At 52.0% G+C, this 9,917-nt stretch overlaps 1 protein-coding gene across 2 annotated transcripts in view; it reads left to right on the forward strand.

Moving 5' to 3' along the window:
• The window catches only part of LOC103641269 (uncharacterized), a 29,661-nt gene extending 23,434 nt beyond the window's left edge, over positions 1-6,227 (forward strand). The window contains exons 14-16 of one of the 2 annotated variants that reach the window (XM_035964182.1): positions 4,779-5,666; positions 5,744-5,892; positions 6,154-6,227. The gene's annotated coding sequence lies outside the window, so the exon portion shown is untranslated. Of the gene's footprint in view, positions 1-4,778; positions 5,667-5,743 lie in introns of both variants that reach the window. The other variant, XM_035964181.1, reaches the window with a different exon arrangement.
• The last annotated feature ends 3,690 nt before the right edge of the window (positions 6,228-9,917 follow it).

The raw sequence follows: 9,917 nt of genomic DNA on the forward strand, positions 1-9,917 counted from the left end.
CTGAGTCTGGGGGCACCGGACTGTCCGGTGCGCCAGGCTGGCTCGAGCAAAGTGGACGCTCTTGGGAATTCACCGGCGACGTACGACTATAATTCACCGGACTGTCCGGTGTGCACCGGACTGTCCGGTGTGCACCGGACTGTCCGGTGAGCCAACGGTCGACCGGGCCAACAGTCGGCCGCGCGATCTGCGCGGGACACGTGGCCGGGCCAACGGCTAGAAGGGGGCACCGGACTGTCCGGTGTGCACCGGACATGTCCGGTGCGCCAACGGCTCTCAGGCTGCCAACGGTCGACTGCGCCATTTTTGGAAGGAAATCGGGCACCGGACAGTGTCCGGTGTGCACCGGACTGTCCGGTGCGCCAGTCGACAGAAGCCAAGATCAACCTTCCTAGATTGCTCTCAACGGCTCCTAGCTGCCTTGGGGCTATAAAAGGGACCCCTAGGCGCATGGAGGAAGAAACCAAGCATTCCTACAACATTCCTAAGCACCAAGACATCGATTCCGCGCCTTTGATTCTTTGCGATAGCAATTAGAGCTTTAGTTGAGTGGTGAACTCATTGAGTTGTGTTGTGAGCTCTAGTTGCGACTTGTGTGCGTGGTATTGCTGTGATTTCTTGTCTTGAGTGCGTTGCTAATCCCTCCCTTGCTCCGTGCTTCTTTGTGAACTTCAAGTGTAAGGGCGAGAGGCTCCAAGTTGTGGAGATTCCTCGCAAACGGGATTGAGTAAAACAAGCAAACAACCGTGGTATTCAAGTGGGTCTTTGGACCGCTTGAGAGGGGTTGATTGCAACCCTTGTCCATTGGGACGCCACAACGTGGAGTAGGCAAGCGTTGGTCTTGGCCGAACCACGGGATAACCACCGTGCCATCTCTGTGATTGATCCTTGTTGGTTATTGTGTTTTGTTGAGGATTCCTCTCTAGCCACTTGGAAATTATTGTGCTAACAATTAACCAAGTTTTGTGGCTTAAGTTTTCAAGTTTCACAGGATCACCTATTCACCCCCCCTCTAGGTGCTCTCAGCTCCGACCACCGGTATGGGGCGGGAGGACCGGTGGTCGCCACCAGTATCTGACGGTCGTTGAGCTTTTGTTGTCTTTTGTTCTCCTGCGACCTGTGTCCGCCGAAGATGACGTTGACCTCCCTGTCAACGCGCGGGAAAGCTCCTCCTCCCTCCTCCTGCTGATGGGGTTGTCGTGGTTCATCTGGTCCTCCCCTCGGCGGAGGAGGAGGTAGAGGTTGGAAGGGTCGGCCGTGCCCGATGGAGTGCTTGAAGTCCCGACAGTTGCGTAGAGTGTGGCGCATGTCCTTGTGGTACGGGCATTGGGCGTCGAGGATGTCGTCTAGCGTGCGCTCGCCTCCGCGAGGTCCTCCTCGGGCGCGAGAGGCAGGTGGTCCGGCGGCGTGCACTTCTTCGTGAGGCCTCTTCTCCCAGCGTTTGTCGGGTTGCTGGTTCGTGTCGCGTCGCGGTGCCGCCGGTGCGGGCTTTGCTCCTCCGATGAGGTCCTGGGCCCGCTCGTCGGCGGTGATGTAGAGGTCGGCTTCCCGGAACAGCTCCTCGGAAGTAGTCGGTGCCTTCTGTAATATGGCTCGGACGAAGGCCGAGTCATTGGATCCTCTGTAGAAGTCCTCGATCACGGCCGCCTCCGTGACCTCGGGGATACGATTTCTCATGGTCTGGAACCTTTTAAGGTACGACCGGAGAGTTTCGTCCCCCCGGCGTTTGATGGATTTGAGGTTCCATGGTTGTGCCGGTTTGTCGGAGAGGGACTGGAAATTGGCGGTGAAGCGTCGACTGAAGTCGCCCCAGTCATCGATGCAGTGTCGGGGTAGATGTCGTAGCCATTGCAGCGCGTCTTGCCCGAGGACAATGGGTAAGTACGCGGTCATCACGTCTTCGGACGCCCCGGCAGCTCGAGCAGCGGTGGTGTAGACGGCTAGCCAGCCCCATGGATCCTGCTTAGGTTCATATTTGTCGACATTGGATACCTTGAAGTTGGGAGGCCATTGGATGGCCCTAAGGCGCGGAGTAAGAGCAGACACTTCGCATGTGTCCACCTGTCGTCGGGGATGATGTCTGTCCCGGGGAGGGGAGTGGTTGTTGTGGTTCCTCGACTGTCCTCGGGTAGTACCACCAGTTGAGGCCGTTGCCGACTCAGTTCTGGTGGCCTGGCTCCGAGCTGGGATGCCATGATCCCTGTCGTACTCCTCCCGGCGGCGGATCTCGTTCTCATGCCGTCGTTCACGCGAAGCATTGATGGAGCTTCGCGCGTCTCGGTGACTGTTGATGGCGTGTCGTAGATCGTTCGGCGGGTGAGCAAGCGGTAGAAGATGGTTGGCTGCCTGGGTGAACAGTCGTCGGTAGCCCTCGGCGTCGGGAGTCCGAGGGAGTCCATCAGCTATCCGAGCTAGTACTCCTCCAACTTCGCTCGACGTGTTCATGGCTCAGGCGAAGTCGGGATTCAGGTTGCGCCCGAAGAATGGATTCTCCCGGCGTTGCCTTGCATCTTGCTCGGCTTGTTCCTGAGCCCGGCGGTGATCGCGTCGTCGGGAGTTCCTTCGTTCTCTGAAGACGCGTTCCTCCGGAGTTTCTACGATCTCCGAGACCTCGTCCCGCGAGACAGGTTGCTCTGGATCCCGTTCTCCGGCCGCATGATGTCGTCGAACGTTCCTGCGCCGGTTTCTCCATCGGCGGGATTCTCGTTGAGGTGGTTCTTCTCCGGGTGCGGTCGGCTCATCGTCGGAGACGGGAGGCGACTCCACTCTCCCGATGAAGAGGACGTCGGGATAGAATGGTGCTGCTGTCGTGGCGACCTTCTTTCCGTTCTCCTTTGAGGGCGGAGGAACGGAAAGAACAACTTGCTTCCCCTTGGTCTCCTTCTTCCTCGCGATCTATGTCCATTCTTTTGTTGGGGAAGTAGACAGTGGAGTTCTCCGAGTCAGCGGGCTCTCGACCCCTGACTTTCTGGGGACGATCTTTTTCCGAAGAGCTGGAGGTTGCGCTTCTCCGACATTTTCGGAGTTTGTTGGAGGAGACTTCTTTTTCGGCGGATCTGCAATGCGGTGTAGAGTTCCCTCTTCATCTGCTACGGATGAAATTGTTCCGAAGCAGAATACGTATCCGGGACGGAGGGTGATCTTGTTGAGGAAGGTGACGACCATTGAGCTAGCTTGGATCGTCGACACACCCCCTACCTGGTGCGCCAGCTGTCGGTGTTTTGGGTCCGACCGCACACCCGGGGTTGCCCCTGGAGGTGTTTTTAGGAGTAGGACGGTGTCGACGACTGTAGCAAAATGGTTCGTGCCAGATGCACGAGGGACAATGGACAATGTTTACAGGTTCGGGCCGCTTAGAGATGCGTAACACCCTATGTCCTGGTGAGTATGCTTGGTGAACGAGGTTACAAGGGAGCTCTCCGAATTGAGAATGCAGAGAGTTGAGGTGGGTGACTGAGTAATAGGGTCGATTGTTCTGAAGGGGTGCCCCTAGGCCTTATATACTCGACCGTGGGGCAATACACGTGGATATGACAACAATGTGTAGCTAAAAGATAGTGAACTGTTTGAGTTTATCTCCCTGTAGTTCTGCCGACCTATCCTCGCATGGCTCCGTTGCATGGGGGCTCCAGCGCGGGAAAGTCGGATCTCTGTTGTGGTCGCTCGCTCGACGTTGTGGGCCGTCCGGGCTGGCATCAATCCGGCCTCATGTCGATCTGCTTCGCTGATTGTCCCTCCCCAGGCCCACGAAAGAATGACCTTACGATTTATTGGGCCCTTGAGCCTTTCGTGAGGTCTTTTACTCTTTTAGTGGACCCGGGGGATATCTGTCCCCCACACTCTCCCCATATACATGAAATTTTATCTTCCATGGAAGTCATGTTGTCTTTGTTCTTGTTTGAAAATTCATTTTGCATTGAAAAATATTAGCGTTATTACAATTGATGGTAGCAATAAATACAATAACAACAACAACAACCAAGTGTGTCAGTCCCAAGCAAGTTGGGGTAGGCTAGAGTTGAAACCCAACAAGCACCCGCAGTCACGGTTCAGGCACATCGATAGTCGTTTTCCAAGCACACCAATTCAGACACAGATCTCTAGGTATATCCCATTCTTTCACATCTCTTTTTATTGATTCCCCTCATGTCAACTTCGGTGTTCCTCTGCCTCTCCTCACATTATTATCTTAACTTAGAACTTCACAATGGTAGCAATAAACATATTGAGGATTAAATTGTGTGCTTCTCACTTTAGGGTTCTTACTTTGTTTCTGAAACAAGTACCTCGGGAGCATCTACCTCATTCATGAAGCCAAATTCTAAATGGATTACACCACATGGTGTCGGATTATATTCAGACTGCAGCCTGACACAGTTGTGTTCGGGACCCGATGCAGCTCTTTTGGTATGCTTAGCATTAACCATAAAATTGACCTTGCTTTGTTACAATTTTTTTACTGGTTTGCGAAATCAAATATATCTGTAATTGCAATGACTTTGTGTCTCATTTTGTACTATGTTACCCTTCACATTTGATTTATAACAGGTCTTCCTTTTTTACATTTTTATTTCTACCGGTAATATCTGAATGCTTTATACATACTATTAATACATGAAATCTTATCTTTCTTGCAAGTCATGTTGTGTTTTGTTTGAAAGTGCCATCTTACATTAAAGAAAATTAGTGTATAATCAGTTGTGGCAATAAGCAATGTATGTTGTCCTCATTATTGTATTATGCGAACTGCGAAGGCTGAAATTGTGTTTATTTTTCAGAGAGATGGTTATAGTTCTCACTTTGTTCCTACTGAAGAGGATACATCGCATGAGAAGTCTGTGCCTGGTCCTCAATTTGTTCATGAAACATGGGAAACATCACTTGAGGATTTTTTTCAGATACCTGGTAATGAGTTCTCTGAAGCTAAAACTATATTTGCTGATGGTACTTTTTTAGAGATTGCTGATACCACAAAGATAGGCAGAGTTTTTGGACTGGATCTGTTGCAAGAAATGATTTAACCTCATAACGCGGGATTAAGTTGGAATGGACAGTTTGACGTTAGTACAATAGTTGTCATTGATGGGGTCCGTGCTGAAATCCGTGCACCTTATTGTGACAAGTTCTCTAAAAAGGCAAAATTCAATGACTACTTTATTTATCTTCACAATATTATTGAGCTATATAGAATAAAAGGGGTTGGTCTATCGACATTTTTTACCCACTTGACCAATAAGTTGTCAGAACCTCCCTGCAGACCTTTAGTATGTAGCCCACAACAACTTGAGGGCTACTGACGTCGACTTTATGGATTCTGGGATTGTGTATTGAGTACCCTGGCGCTGAGGATCTCATTGGCTAGAGCTGGATTATATTATGGAATTCATAGAATACGTCGCTTGGCACCATTGGATGTGAGAAATGCTTTGAAATCAGTACTGTCAAGTACTCCTCTTAAATATGATTGGAAAGAGTAAATTTCACAACATGGACATCCAGTCCTCAAAAAGGTTTTAAGGCACATCCCTGTTGAAGATAAAAGCAACAAAAAGGTTCAGGAGAATGAAGGCGCACGCGTACGGGGGTATGGGTTGTATAAACCTGATGCTGGTAGCTTGTCTATTTTTGCAAGACAAATAAGCGAACATGGAAAGCAAAAGCCTAAGGTGAATATTTATTTCTTTTTTTCTATTTTATGTTTGTTTCACTGATTTTTATACCAGAATTATTGCTCTGTATGAAGGAGGATGAATGTCAACAAGAGGAGGAAGAACCTTTTAACAAACTTCCAGAATTGGATCTTCTGAGCTCAATGTATCTCGAAGACCTTCCAGCTGTCTTGGAAAACTTGCTATGCTGTGACCATCTTATGACAGATGAATTGTGAGAATGGTAAGGGCAATAAATTTTTATGGCACTGTCTTAGCATTTAGTTTATGTTAGGATTACTCAGCCTCTTCACTTTTGCTTGCTGCAGCTGCTTGGCCCAGATCTGCTGGTCTAAGCAGCTGCAGCCCCATATCCTTCAATATTTTTTTGATAGCTCAATTGCTTTGCGGGCGTGTTTGCTTTGAAGCCTTAAAAAGCTGCCAGCGCCAGGCAGCATCATCTGGGATCTGATTATGCTTTCTTGATATTGCCTGGTATAAGCAGGTTTCACAAGGCATCAACCAAACAAGCCCTGGCTGCTGCATCAGCAGCACAAGCTACAGCCAGCTCGTTTGAACAAGTTTCAATAAATCTTATTATATATATATATATATATATATATATATATATATATATATATATATATATATATATATATATATATATATATATATATATATATATATATATATATATATATATATATATATATATATATATATATGAAATCTTGGATTGTAGGTTGAGAGAGGTCCTTGAGGATTACATGCGACCAGAAGTTCTTGGTCGTGGAACCTGGAACCTCCGCCACCGTGTTTTCGGTGGTCGTGGCCGTGGCCGTGGCCGTGGGCCCTGGAACCTCCGCCGTTGTGTTTTCGGTGGTCGTGGTCGTGGCCGTGGTTTCTGACCAGATCCAGTGGGGAGAGCACTGTAGACGTGTTATATAGCATTGTTAGCACGAGATATGGAGTGATTGTCCGCATGGGCATAATGTATGTAACGGGTGAACTGTGGTGATCACTGGACCAGTGAACTGTCCTGACCCTGATGCAAAGTATCCTCCTTCATGAATTCCCAATCAGAAAATCTGTGTAAAATCTGCCCTGTTCAGAGTTCTTATCCTTTTTGTTTACTATTAGTCACGTTCGTAAGGCTGAAACTCAAAAAATTGATGGGCTCCGCACAAGCGGTGGAGATTGTTTACTTGGACCGAAAATATGTGAAAATTTTGTACTGTTCAGATTTCTTATGCTCTGTTTGCTTGCCATCTAGATTATTATTAGCTGCTGTAGTTTGTTGGTGGCTGTTTTTTATTATAAGCTAGACGGAAATAAGCTCTGGGTTGTTTAACCGAAGATTACTGGAGATTTTTTTGCTACTTTAATAAGTATTGCATGTTTGCTGCTCGATACTTGTCAAGTTGGTGCCTTCAGGCTTCAGAGAAGCTGTCATTCTCACTTGACAACAGTGAGGGAGTGCGGGTGTACAAATTGCAGAATTGTCACACAAAAGCCAAATATGAAGTAAAACCAAATACCGCCAATTCGAAGCTCCAAACTTATCCAAGCTTGCAGAGAAGTTGTTACTCAGTGGCAAAGAGATTTGAGAGATAAATGAATGAGACAGAATAACTGTTGTGAATGTTTATTGTCCATTTGATCATCTGCAAGTTGTCTTCCAATATATTATCACCTCAAAAATCCTGTGGGAAAAATAATGTCGGCGTTTCGAGACCGGGGGGTCCCTAAGCCGACGAGTGAATGTCGCCGCATGCCCCAGCCTAGATGGGTCGACGCGAGGCCGAGCGCGAAGGGGGGAAGTGAGGTGGCCGGAGACAGGCGTGAGAGAGGTGGAAATCCCGCGGCCTTCGTGTTCGTCCCGCGCCCAGGTCAGGTGCGCTTGCAGTAGGGGGTTACAAGCGTCCACGCGGGAGAGGGAGCGAGCGGCTTCAAGCGAGCGCCTGTCTCGTCCTCGTCCCCGCGCGGCCAACCCTCTCTAAGAGGGCCCTGGTCCTTCCTTTTATAGGCGTAAGGTGAGGATCCAAGTGTACAATGGGGGGTGTAGCAGAGTGCTACGTGTCTAGCGGAGGAGAGCTAGCGCTCTAAGTACATGCCGTTGTGGCAGCCGGAGAGATTTTGGCACCCAGCTGGTGTGATGTCGTGGCCGTCGGAGGAGTGCCGGAGCCTGGCGGAGGGACAGCTGTCGGAGCTGTTGAGTCCTTGCTGACGTCCTCTTGCTTCCGTAAGGGGGCCGAGAGCCGCCGTTGTCACAGAGTATGCGGGGCGCCATTATTGCCTATCTGGCGGAGCGAGCCAGATGGGACGCCGGTCTTGTTCCCGTGGCCCGAGTCAGCTCGGGGTAGGGTGATGATGGCGCCTCTTGTTGACGTGGCTGGTCTGCGCCCTAGGTTGGGTGATGTGTAAGCTCCTCCGAAGCCGAGGTCGAGTCTGTCTTCCGTGGCCGAGGTCGAGTCCGAGCCCCTGGGTCGGGCGAGGCGGAGACCGACGGCTGAGGCCAGGGCGGAGTCCGAGCCCTGGGGGTCGGGCGAAGCGGAGTTCGTCGTCTTCTGGGGCTTAGCCCGAGTCCGAGCCCTGGGTCGGGCGGAGCGGAGTTCGCCGTCTTCCGGGGCTTAGCCCGAGTCCGAGCCCTGGGTCGGGCGGAGCGGAGTTCGCCGTCTTCCGGGGCTTAGCCCGAGTTCGAGCCCTGGGTCGGGCGGAGCGGAGCTTCCTATGGTGCCTGCGGCCGGGCCTGACTGCCTGTCAGCCTCACTCTGTCAAGTGGCACCGCAGTCGGAGCGGCGCAGGCGGCGCTGTCTTTTCGTCAGGCCGGCCAGTGGAGCGGCGAAGTGACGGCGGTCACTTCGGCTCTGTTGGCTGAAGGGCGCGCGTCAGGATAAAGGTGTCAGGCCACCTTTGCATTAAATGCTCCTGCGATTTGGTCGGTTGGTGCGGCGATTTGGTCAGGGTTGCTTCTTGGCGAAGACAGGGCCTCGGGCGAGCCGGAAATATGTTCGCCGCTGGAGGGGGGCCTCGGGCGAGACGGAGATCCTTCGGGGTTGGCTGCCCTTGTCCGAGGCTAGGCTCGGGCGAGGCGTGATCGAGTCCCTCGAATGGACTGATCCCTGACTTAATCGCACTCATCAGGCCTTTGCAGCTTTATGCTGATGGGGGTTACCAGCTGAGAATTAGGAGCCTTGAGGGTACCCCTAATTATGGTCCCCGACAGTAGCCCCCGAGCCTCGAAGGGAGTGTTAGCACTCGCTTGGAGGCTTTCGTCGCACTTTTTTGCAAGGGGACCAGCCTTTCTTGGTTGCGTTTTGTTCCGGTGGGTGCGCGCGAGCGCACCCGCCGGGTGTAGCCCCCGAGGCCTCGGAGGAGTGGTTTGACTCCTCCGAGGTCTTAATGCCTCGTGTAACGCTTTGGCTGGTCTGGTCGTTCCCTCATGCGAGCTGGCCGTAGCCCGGGTGTACGGTCGGGTCCCAAGTTCTCAGGCTGGTATGTTGACGCTGTCAATGGTTCGGCCGGAGCCGGGTTTGCGAGAGCAGCCCCCGAGCCTCCGCACAGGGCGAGAGGGCGATCAGGGACAGACTTGACTTTTTTACATACGCCCCTTCGTCGCCTTTCCGCAAGGAGGAGGGGGGAAAGCGCCATGTTGCCCTCGATGGGCACCGAACATGGTGTCTCCGATGAGCTGCAGGCGGGTAATCCGAGTGGACGTCTGTGCCCCATTCGTTAGGGGTCGGCTAGAGGCCCAGAGGCACGCCCAAAAGTACCTGCGGGTGATCTGCCGGACCCGGTCCCCTGGCGACGGGGTCTGAGGGCTCGATGCCTCCCTCCGATGGGATTCCGTTTCAAGATCGTTCCCGCTGGTCTCGGAAATGTCCTAGGGTACCTCAGGAGCGCAGCCCGAGCCTTGGTTATGTATCGAACGTACCCATGGTCATCCCTCGCTCTGTGTCTGAGGCGGCTGTGAACCCTTCGGGGGCCAGCCTTCGAACCCCTGATCAGTAGTGGGCGCGGAGCCCGAGTAGCCTGAGGCGGCCGTTGAACCCTTCCGAGGGGCCGGCCTTCGAACCTCTGACCAGTAGTGGGTGTGGAGCCCACACGCTCTGAGGCGGCTGTTGAACCCTTCCGAGGGGCTAGCCTTCGAACCTCTGATCAGTAGGGAGGCTCGGAGCCTGGTTCCTTCATGGGGAAGGATCCTTTTCGGGGTATCCCCCTTTCCCGGTCCCTGTTGCAAGAGAGAGAAAGAGGAAAAAAGAAAAAGGA

This window comes from Zea mays, chromosome 1, assembly GCF_902167145.1.
Source record: "Zea mays cultivar B73 chromosome 1, Zm-B73-REFERENCE-NAM-5.0, whole genome shotgun sequence".
NCBI classification, from domain to species: Eukaryota; Viridiplantae; Streptophyta; class Magnoliopsida; order Poales; family Poaceae; genus Zea; species Zea mays.